Raw genomic sequence first — 12,259 nt, forward strand, 5'->3', positions numbered from 1 at the left:
TCTGAGCCACCAGGGAAGCCTTGACTAGATGGACTAATGTTAGCAAAGTAATGTCTCTGCTTTTTAATATGCTGTCTAGGTTGGTCATAACTTTCCTTCCAAGGAGCAAGCATCTTTTAATTTCATGGCTGCAATCACCATCTGCAGTGATTTTGGAGCCCAGAAAAATAAAGTCAGCCACTCTTTCCACTGTTTCCCCATCTATTTGCCATGAAGTGATGGGACCAGATGCCATGATCTTCGTTTTCTGAATGTTGAGCTTTAAGCCAACTTTTTCACTCTCCTCTTTCACTTTCATCAAGAGCCTCTTTAGTTCTTCTTCACTTTCTGCCATAAGGGTGGTGTCATCTGCATATCTGAAGTTATTGATATTTCTCCCAGAAATTTTGATTTCAGCTTATGCTTCTTCCAAACCAGCTTCTCATGATATGCTCTGCATATAAGTTAAATAAGCAGGGTGACAATATACAGCCTTGACGTACTTTTTTGTCTAACTCAATGAAATTATGAGCCATGCTGTGAAGGGCCACCCAAGACGGATGGGTCATGGTGGAACGTTCTGACAAAACGTGGTCCACTGGAGAAGGGAATGGCAAACCACTTCAGTATTCTTGCCCTGAGAACCCATGAACAATAAGAAAAGGCAAAAGATAGGACACTGAAAGATGAACTACCCAGGTTGGTAGATGCCCAATATGCTACTGGAGATCAGTGGAGAAATAACTCCAGAAAGAATGAACAGATGGAGCCAAATTGAAAAAACACCTAGTCGTGGATTTGACTGGTGACGGAAGTCAAGTCCGAGGCTGTAAAGAGCAATACTGCATAGGAACCTGGAATGTTAGGTCCATGAATCAAGGCAGATTGGATGTGGTCAAACAGGGGATGGCAAGAGTGAACTTTGACATTTTAGGAATCAGTGAACTAAAATGGACTGATTTGTGGTTTAGCCCCTAAGTCGTGTCTGACTCTTGTGACACCATGGACTGCAGCTCCCCAGACTCCTCTGGCCATAGGATTTCTGATCAAGAATGCTGGAGTGGGTTGCCATTTCCTTCTCCAGGAGATCTTCCTGGCCCAAGCATTGAACCCAAGTCTCCTGCACTGCTGGCAGATTCTTTACCAACTGAGCTACAAGGGAAGCCCCCAAATGGAATGGAATGGAATTATATCTACTACTGTGAGGAAGAATCCCTTAGAAGAAATGGTGTAGCCATCACAGTCAACAAAAGTCCAAAATGCAGTACTTGCATGAAATCTCAAAAATGACAGAATGATCTCTCTTCGTTTCCAAGGCAAACCATTCAATATCACAGTAATCCAAGTCTATGCCCCGACCAGTAACACTAAAGAAGCTGAAGTTGAATGGTTCTGTGAAGACCTATCAGGCCTTTTAGAATCAACACCCCAAAAAGATCTTCTTTTCAGTATAGGGGACTGGAATGCAAAACTAGGAAGTCACGAGATACCTGGAGTAACAGGCAAATTTGGCCTTGGAGTACAAAATGAAGCACAGCAAAGGCTAATAGACTTTTGCCCCCCCCCCCCCAAAAAAACGCACTGGTCATAGCAAACACCCTCTTCCAACAACACGAGAGAAGACTATACACATGAACATCACCAGGTGGTCAACACTGAAATCAGATTGATTACATTCTTTGCAGCCAAAGATGGAGAAGCTCTATACAGTCAGCAAAAATAAGACCTGGAACTAACTGTGGCCAAATTTATTGGCCACAGGAACTCTTTATTGTGAAATTCAGACTTAAATCAAAGAAAGTAGGGAAAGCCAGTAGACCATTCAGGTATGACCCAAATCAAATGCCTTACGATTATACAGTGGAAGTGAGAAATAGATTCAAGGGATTAGATTTGATAGACAGAGTGCCTGAAGAACTATGGACGGAGGTCCGTGACATTGTACAAGAGGCAGTGATCAAGACCATTCCCAAGAAAAGGAAATGCAAAAAGGCAAAATGGTTGTCTGAGGAGCCCTTACAAATAGCTGTGAAAAGAAGACAAGCGAAGGCAAAGGTGAAAAGGAAAGATACACCCATTTGAATGCAGAGTTCCAAAGAATAGCAAGGAGAGATTTAAAAAAAAAAAAAAAAAGCCTTCCTCAGTTACCAATGCAAAGACATAGGATACCAAAGGAACATTTCATGCATAATGGGCTCAATAAAGGACAGAAATGCTATGCACCTAACAGAAGAAGAAGACATTAAGAAGAAGGGCCAAGAATACACAGAAGAACTATAAAAGATCTTCACAACCCAGATAATCACGATGGTGTGATCACTCACCTAGAGCCAGACATCCTGGAATGTGAAGTCAAGTGGGCCTTAGGAAGCATCACTATGAACAAAGCTAGTGGAGGTGATTGAATTCCAGTTAAGCTATTTCAAATGCTAAAAGATGATGCTGTGAAAGTGCTGCACTCAATACGCCACCAAATTTGGAAAACTCAGCAGTGGCCACAGGACTGGAAAAGGTCAGTTTTCATTCCAATCCCAAAGAAAGGCAATACCAAAGAATGTTCAAATTACCGCACAATTGCACTCATCTCACATGCTAGCAAAATGATGCTCAAAATTCTCCAAGCCAGGCTTCAACAGTACGTGAACTGTAAACTTCCAGATGTTCAAGCTGGATTTAGAAAAGACAGAGGAACCAGAGATCAAATTGCCAACATCTGTTGGATCATCAAAAAAGCAAGAGAGTTCCAGAAAAACATCTACTTCTGCTTTAATGATAGTCAAAGACCAAAGCCTTTAACTGTGTGGATCACAACAAACTGGAAAATTCTTAAAGAGATGCGAATACCAGATCATCTGACCTGCCTCCTGAGAAATCTGTATGCAGGTCAAGAAGCAATAGTTAGAACTGGACGTGGAACAACAGACTGGTTCCAAATTGGGAAAGAAGTACATCAAGGCTGTATATTGTCACCCTGCTTATTTAATTTATATGCAGAGTACATCATGAGAAATGCTGGATTGGATGAAGCACAAGCTGGAACCAAGATTGCCAGGAGAAAGATTAACAACCTCAGATATGCAGATGACACCACCCTTATGGCAGAAAGTGAAGAAGAACTAAAGAGCCTCTTGATGAAAGTGAAAGAGGAGAGTGAAAAAGTTGGCTTAAAGCTCAACATTCAGAAAACGAAGATCATGGCATCTGGTCCCATCACTTCATGGCAAATAGATGGGGAAACACTGGAAACAGTGAGAGACTTTATTCTGGGGGGCTCCAAAATCACTGTAGATGGTGACTGAGCCATGAAATTAAAAGACGCTTGCTCCTTGGAAGAAAAGTTACGACCAACCTAGACAGCATATTAAAAAGCAGAGACATTACTTTGCCAACAAAGGTCCATCCAGTCAAAGCTATGGTTTTTCCAGTAGTCATGTATGGATGTGAGAGTTGGACTATAAAGAAAGGTGAGCGCTGAAGAATTGATGCTTTTGAACCGTGGTGTTGGAGAAGACTCTTGAGAGTTCCTTAGACTGCAAGGAGATCCAACCAGTCCATCCTAAGGGAAATCAGTCCTGAATATCCATTGGAAGGACTGATGCTGAAGCTGAAACGCCAATACTTTGGCTACCTGATGAGAAGTACTGACTCATTTGAAAAGACCCTGATGCTGGGAAAGATTGAGGACAGGAGGAGACGACAGAGGATGAGATGATTGGATAGCATCACCGACTCAGTGGACATGAGTTTGGGTAAACTCTGGGAGTTGGTAATGGTCAGGGAAGCCTGGCATGCTGCAGTCCATGGGGTCACAAGGAATCAGACACGACTGAGTAACTGAACCGAACTGAACTGAACTGAGGTGTTGCCTCTGACCCACCCAAGAGTGCCTTCCACATTTCAGGGAACTGCCAAACAGTGAGTCGCCAGGTTGCTCCCGGGAATCTTGTGTCTTTCTCTGCCTGGGTCACATGGTGCCTCAGCCGCAGGCTTCTCAGGGATCACCTCTCACTGTCGGACAGGACTGTTGAGTCGGTTGGCAATTGTGCCTTTATTTGCAAGGAGAGATCACTGGGGAAAAAGGTCGCCTTTCTGTCAGCCGGTGACTCTCAGTACCCCCATTCTATGGCAGGTAGGCTAAGAGTGGGTTCTGGTATATCCCAGGAAATTCTCTCAGACACACCCTTTGGCTACATTCTCAGAAACTGGAAAATTAAGACCCTGCAAAAGGCCTGGCCCCAATAGAAACTGGGGGAACAAAAAAAAGGCCTCTGAATGGCACACTAGCTTTTGCCAAAAACAGGGAAAGGACTCAATTTCCTTATGTTCAGTCCTTCATGGCCCTCCATCAGAATCCGGATTTGCGGGACTCATGCCACATGTGTCTTTCTGTTGCCTCCCTATCTCCTGTCCCCCTCTGTCTCTCTCCATCAGATTCCCTAGATGACCCCTACTTGATCTTTCATAGCCACATGATCTCTAGGAAAGGATTCTGAGGTTCCCTTTGGTCCAGGTCTTTCTCCTATATTCAAAAAAAGTTTCTGAAGCATCAGAAATTCTCCTAACATTCTAAAGAATCCCCTTCTAACTATGCTTATCTCTCAGGTGAGGAGGGAACCAAGCTCCCCCTACTCCTGAACATCCTAAAGAATTCCTTTTAACTACTGCTGTTTCTCAGGGAGGGTAAGGACCAAGCTTTCCAGACTCCTGCAAATTCCCTTAACCCTTCAGATTCTTCTGATGGGACAAAGACCTCCCTTCCCATCAAAGGGACAATCCAAGATTTTTATCAGCTGATCTGCGCCTGATATCAGAGTCAATTTGAGCACTATTTGGTCTATATTTTAGCTATAGAACTATGACTACAGAAAGGAAAGAAGACTTTTTGACACAGGAATACCATGATATTCTTTAGACTCAGAATAAAACTGGTTAAAATGAAACTTTTTATTGGAAACTGCAAAACTGTTTCTTTTTGCATATGCAATTAAAAACAACTAGCTTGTTAAAAAGCCTGCCTAGGGAAAAGTTCAGAGAAGGCAATGGAACCCCACTCCAGTACTCTTGCCTGGAAACTCCCATGGACAGAGGAGCCTGGTAGGCTGCAGCCCATGGGGTCTCAAAGAGTTGGACACGACTGAGCGACTTCACTTTCACTTTTCACTTTCATGCATTGGAGAAGGAAATGGCAACCCACTCCAGTGTTCTTGCCTGGAGAATCCCAGGGACGGGGGAGCCTGGTGGGCTGCCATCTATGGGGTCACACAGAGTCGGACACAACTGAAGCGACTTAGCAGCAGCAGCAGCAGCAAAGAAAAGTAAGTGCTTATCAGACAATTGTAAATACAAGAGAAATTAACCTAAATGAATTTCAGATTCATGTGAATAATTCAATATTAAATATCTAGTATTAATATTTGTTTGCTAATCTAATATAGACATGTCTATAAAGCCTCTTGATGAAAGTGAAAGAGGGGAGTGAAAAAGTTGGCTTAAAGCTCAACATTCAGAAAACGAAGATCATGGCATCTGGTCCCATCACTTCATGGGAAATAGACGGGGAAACAGTGGAAACAGTGGCTGACTTTATTTTTCTGGGCTCCAAAATCACTGCAGATGGTGATTGCAGCCATGAAATTAAAAGACGCTTACTCCTTGAAAGAAAGTTATGACCAACATATTAAAAAGCAGAGATATTACTTTGCCAACAAAGGTCTGTCTAGTCAAGGCTATGGTTTTTCCAGTGGTCATGTATGGATGTGAGAGTTGGACTGTGAAGAAAGCTGATCGCCAAAGAATTGATGCTTTTGAACCGTGGTGTTGGAGAAGACTCTTGAGAGTGGAGATCCAACCAGTCCATCCTAAAGGAGACCAGTCCTGGATGTTCATTGGAAGGACTCATGCTGAGGCTGAAACTCCAATACTTTGGCCACCTCATGGGAAGAGTTGACTCATTGGAAAAGACCCTGATGCTGGGAGGGACTCGGGGCAGGAGGAGAAGGGGACGACAGAGGATAAGATGGTTGGATGGCATCACCGACTCAATGCACATGAGTTTGGGTGAACTCCGGGAGTTGCTGATGGACAAGGAGGCCTGGTGTGCTGCGATTCATGGGGTCTCAAAGAGTCAGACACAACTGAGCGACTGAACTAAACTGAACTGAACTGAGGTTTATTATAAGTTAAATATTGTTATATTGTTATATCTGTTACAAATTTGTCAGCAAGGCGAGTACCTCGAGTGAAGAAACTTCCAAAAAAAAATGTAAATGAGATGTGAGCTTTTAGATAAACTCTGTTAAGAATAATTATACTTTAGAAATGTCTGTCTAAAACAATCTCTGAAGAACTGGGGTAACTTGAGTTTCTAGGGTTGTACTAAACTAAGTAATAAAAATTTATTAAATAGCTAGGTCATTTCCAAATGAAATAAGATTTTGAAACATTAATTACTGAACACTAACTTCCTCTAACAGAGAAACTAAAGGGATTGTGGACTACTAATAAATATGTGTGGTGCCATCCTGAGATGTTCTTTATAAGAAAACAAATGTTTTTAGAAATTAAAGCTGGTATCGATGTTCACCAATCTACAGAATGCCAATATAAAGGACAGTTCACGATTGCTTAAGGAAAATAAGATGTATGTTTTTAGTAAAAAAGGTATGGACATGAAATTGCAGTTTATTAAGAAAAAAGAGAGTAAGTCTGACTTACAGGTGGCTATTTCTAAATAAACAAAATGACTTTAAAGAAAAGAGAGAGAGAAGTTTAATGGAAAGCGGACCCCAAGAAAAGACTTTTGTACATAATACAAGTTTTCTTGAGATGTTGAACTGCCTTTGATAATGGATTTTAAGTTTCTTTATCTCTGAAATGATCTGTTCTATATTTATCATTGAAACCTTTTGTTAATTTTGGCTAAGCCAGTAACTGTTGTTTCACAATGATCTATATGATGCTATCTGACTGTTATGGACCCTACTGGTATTTTTGGCAAAACTTCCTAAAATTAAATTCTAATGCAGTTCTTTTGACTTTTAGCTTTTTGACTTTGAGATGCTTCATAGGGACCCTGAGACATCGCAAAGAGAGGTATTAAAATGCAAAACTTCCTAAAATTAAATTCTAATGCAGCTCTTTTGACTTTTAGCTTTTTGACTTTGGGATGCTTCACAGGGACCCTGAGACATCCCAAAGAGAGGTATTAAAATGCATGGGTTCATTTGACATGCTAAATTACATGGGACATATTTTTGGAGAAGTGATACATCTTGTCAGGTTACTGTATGGTTGATGTTACTAATATAGATATCCTAAAATTATGTGGAATTCATAAAGATCTGATATGTCCTGATAAAATATTGTCAATTATAATTCTAGTTATCATATTAAAGTGCTACATGTCACAGCAATGACCAGGTTGCTTTGTCAATTGCAATGCAGAAGATTTTAAACATGCCTTCTATGATTTCACTCTGATGCCTTTGGAAGAATACTGCTAGTTCTTCAAGATTTATGGAAAAAACTTTTCTAAGATTAACCAGATAAACAAATTTTGTTATTAACAGTAAACTGGTGCCAGACTGGAATTTGGTTTTCTGTCTCTGTTAAGACAACAAAGGTTTCTTAGAATGCGGCTCTTGATGACAGATTGTGAATTTCTTTGCCTTTAAGTGAGATTTGTTTTTAAAATTTTTTGTTACTTTGGCAAAGTAAATAAGTATTATTTCACAATGATCTATGAAGATTATGGTACCTGTAGAGAAAGGTCATCCTGCTTCTACAAAATTAACCCCTCACTGTCAAACTATTGCTATCCTGATGTCCTTAAAATATGACAATAGTCTACTCCTAAATTGGGGAAATTAAACTGGGTAAGCAGTAGCTGTAAATCAAACAGTCGGGGCTATGGGAAGTCCAAGATGGCTGTTTGACTTTTCCTGGCTTCCTGATGAAAGACATTTTTATTTGATGGGATAAAGCCTTCCCTGGCTGCATGGTAAATGCTCTCACAAAGAAAAATGTTTACGTTTCACTGAACTTTGCATTCTAGTTTTGTTATTCACTTCCTTGTTGTTATGTTGTATTGTTAAGATTTTCATCAAGTTGTTAAAAGGACACTCTAACTTTGTTTCTAAAGTTTATATCTGTAGTCAATCTCTGAAAGGTCAAATGCTCCATGATGTACAACCAGGAAATTCACACCTGGCTATAATCATTTAACTAAGTCAGATGGCCTGGGGTATACCTAATGGAAATTCTTGACTTAAATTCTAGCTTGTGACCTAACTAATAACTGCTGGCTATATTAATTTCTATGTTGCCTATATCAGAAAATTGTTGTCTGTTACATATCAGTGACTGAGCCACTGATAAACTGATGATAATATATACTGCCATATGAGACCAATGATTGTAATAATGTAACTCTAGATACGGGAAGAAGCAACAGGAAGGAATATTTTCCTGGACCAAGAGGCTATTAAGACACGTATGGGCCAGAGACTTTTGCTATTCATAGGACCTAGTTCAATAACAGCATGCTGAGTGCCTATCAATGGAATCTTTGCTAGACCTGGAAATGAGCCTTTCCAGCCCCATGGGACACAATGGCCATGAAATGCCCCCAAAGCATAGTCAAATCTGTGGCTATGAAAGGGCCCTGTAGACTGAAAACTGGCACTCGCAGACTGCCTGTGCAAAGATTAAATCATGGCCACTACAACTGCTGAACTTCAACACCCCTTGAAAAGAATTCAGGGTGGCTCTCAGAAATGAGGCACTCAATCTGTGCTCTGGGAAAAATGGACAAAACAGGCCTTCATATAGTCAGATGTTTTCAGGTAAAGATGTGCTCTTTTTTTATGAGTCCAAATTCTTGCATCTTCTCATACCTACGGAAGCTCCAACACCATGTGCCAATGTCTGGTTCCGATTCTCCTGTCTAGCCTTTCTCCTAGGCACCCCGACAGCTCTTCTCTACTTTTATGTATCTTTAGCCCTCTTGTTGGATGAGATGGCTGGATGGCATCACCAACTCGATAAACTCCAGGAGTTGGTGATGGACAGGGAGGCCTGGCGTGCTGCGATTCATGGGGTCGCAAAGAGTCGGACACGACTGAGCGACTTCATTTTCACTTTTCACTTTCATGCATTGGAGAAGGAAATGGCAACCCACTCCAGTGTTCTTGCCTGGAGAATCCCAAGGACGGGGGAGCCTGGTGGGCTGCCATCTATGGGGTCGCACAGAGTCAGACACGACTGAAGCGACTTAGCAGCAACAGCAGCAGCCCTCTTGTTAAGTTTGTTTCTTTGAGAATGCAGCAAATGGATCTCTGAATGGTAACACAAAAATATCACCTGGCCAACAGCCAAGTGTTCACCTGCCCTGCTGTTGGCCAACAGAAGCATAAAATCATACACTCTTGCAAAGGTAAATTATCTAGACTTTAATAACTGGACCCTTGTACTGACAGAATGTGGCAAGACTACAGGACTGCTGTATGGACCAACTTCTCAACTTTGAGAACTCTGTTTATTGGAACACTCCATCAATTACTGTGAATGGACTGTTTCCACTAAAACCTACAATATGTTCTACATTGTTATAGAGTTAATAAGACTGCTTGTGTTATTTTGCCTTGTTCCAGTGGTCTTCAGCCTAAACAATCCTGGGGTGGACTGTTGGGGAGCTGTACAAAAATAGTCTTGTTTAGACTTCACAGACAAAGCAGAACAGCCTCTGACCTTGCTTCTAACCTGCCTGGACACTGCCCTGACTGGGAGTGACTGGGAGTGACTGCCTGCTGTGAGTGCAAGACTTGCAGCACCATAGATAAAATGGGGGATAAATCTTGAGATTGTTGAGCCCCTGGAGGGGCCTGGCCAACCAAGCCCCAGGCTTAGTCACATTCCAAGTTTTACAGACAAAAACAAACAGCATTAACGGGAAGCCAGACTTGCAGTCTGGTCACAGATTGATGATGGTATCAGTCTGCCTTCATCTGGTGGCTCAGACGGTAAAGCATCTGTCTACAATGCGGGAGACCCGGATTTGGTCCCTGGGTTGGGAAGATCCCCTGGAGAAGGAAATGGCAATCCACTCGAGTACTATTGCCTGGAAAATCCCATGGACAGAGATGCCTGGTAGGCTACAGTCCATCGGACATGACTGAGCAACAGGGCTATAGGGCTGGGATTATAAACAGGAACCCCAAATAGCAATCTCTGAAGTCCCACCCACATAGTGGACTGCCTGGGACCCTTTCCAAATTGGGACTCCAAATGTGCTGTGACACAAATGGACTTCCCAGCGCTGATTAAGTCTGGATGTTGGTTAAAAACCCAATTTGGTGATGTATTCTCTGCTCTATTTCTCTTTTCTTTTAATGTTAGTATGTTCAAAGTAAGCTAGATAATTCTCTAATAAATATATTATTTATTTGTATATAACGAGTGGCTTGTTTTGTTAACAAACCTGAGACGAAGGTGAAAACTTTCAGCAAAAGGGCAAGTAACAGACCTAACGAGTGAAGTGTACTGTTTCCACTGCTTGTTTTCATCAGGTGAGCCCGTAGTGGGTTAAAGCGAGAACAGACAGTTTGCAAATTCAGCAGGAGCAGCAGTGACTTCCTGAACTTTGAAGTTTGCTGAGAACTCGTGCTGCAGAAGGCAGCTTGGTAGGTTAGAGGGTTCTGGAGTTGAAGACTAGTTAGAGCCAAGCATGGTAGCTGACACAGCAGAGAATTTGGGCTGAACAACAAACTTTAGAGGATCCTGTGACTGGGTGAAGAATAAGACACAAGAGTACTGGCTGCTGGAGGAAAGAGGAGGTATTCAGAGCTCAGCCTGGAGAGAAGTCTGCCTGCAACATAAGATTTCATCCTTGACTTTGCTAGGTAGTGTTTTCATCAGTTAGTTGGGCGTAGAAATCAGTAGCGTGTTGTTGAGGTTTGTGGAGCACACTGAACAGCAGGAACACTTTGCAGTGACTGTCTTTGAGGATGAACGAGGAACTGGTGTGCAAGAGGTCTGCAGTAAATGTAAGGGAAATGGAAAGTCCTGAACTCAGGTTCCCAAGTCATTCATTTGTTCATGCAACAGATATGCACTCAACAGTTATGAGCTGATAAATGGCTCTGGTATTTCGACTGTAAGCAGAATCAAGAGGTTTGCCCCTGTGGCCCTCACAGTGTCATGCAGAAGGCAGATGTTAAATGCAGGTAAACCAGGTCGGACTACCTGCCATGAAGGAAAACACCACATTCGGAGAGAGAATCATGTCCTAAAAATATTAGTAGATTGAGGAATGAGGGAAATTCTCTCCAAGGAAGAGGCATTTCAGCTGGAGCCTGAAGAAGCAGGTTTTAGCAAGGAAGTAATTGTGGGCAGAGAGCATTCTAGTTGGAGGAAAAAGCATGTGCAAAGGCCCTGAGTCATGAAAGAGGGTGGGATGCTCAGGGACCTGATCATTACCAAAGGCCAGTGTGGCTGAAACTTAGTGAGCAGGCAAAGGGCGACACCAGGTGAGATTTTTAAGCATGTGGGGGAGGTGGTGGCATGTCTGTGTTCTAACGATCACCCTGGCCGCTATGAATGCAGCACCCTGAAAGCATCCCCGTATGGGGCTGGCCTACTGCGTGCTGTGACATATGTGTCATCTGCAGTCATAAATACTCCTTCAGTCAACAAATGCATTCTGAGCTTATCCTGTGTGTCAGGTGCTGGGCAACAAGCAATAGACATAGTCCTTTCCCTGATGGCCTTCAGGCAAGTGTGGAAGCCAAGTATAGATACACAATCACAGAAATGTCATAAAATGACACATTGTGATAATATTGCAAAGGGAAAGTCCACAGTGCTGTGCGGGAGCAGGGGTCATCCTGTTGACCTGGGGAAAGACCGCTCTGTGAGGTCCCCTTGAGGCTGCAATGCGAAGGATGCCTTGGAGGTGGCAAGGTGAAGAACAGTACTGGGATGTCCCAAGCAGAGGGTCCAGCAAGTGCAAAGGCTCTGGGACAGGCAGGACTGTTGAAGGTTGGAACAGAAGAAGATGGGACAGGTAGGAGGTGGGGCTGAGAAGAAGGGGAGACAGGTAGGACCATGAGGAAGGTGGAAGCAGAGGAGAAGGTAGGAACAGAAGAAGGAGGACAGATAGGCCGTGGGACCAGGCAGAAGGGGGGGTCGTCTTAAGCACAGGGAGGAGTGGCCTGAGGAACCTGGAGAAGTAAGTAAGTTCCATGTAGTCCCTGCCTAGAAAGTCATATTGAGGTTTTAGACT

Source organism: Bubalus kerabau, chromosome 13 (genome assembly GCF_029407905.1).
Source record: "Bubalus kerabau isolate K-KA32 ecotype Philippines breed swamp buffalo chromosome 13, PCC_UOA_SB_1v2, whole genome shotgun sequence".
NCBI classification, from domain to species: Eukaryota; Metazoa; Chordata; class Mammalia; order Artiodactyla; family Bovidae; genus Bubalus; species Bubalus kerabau.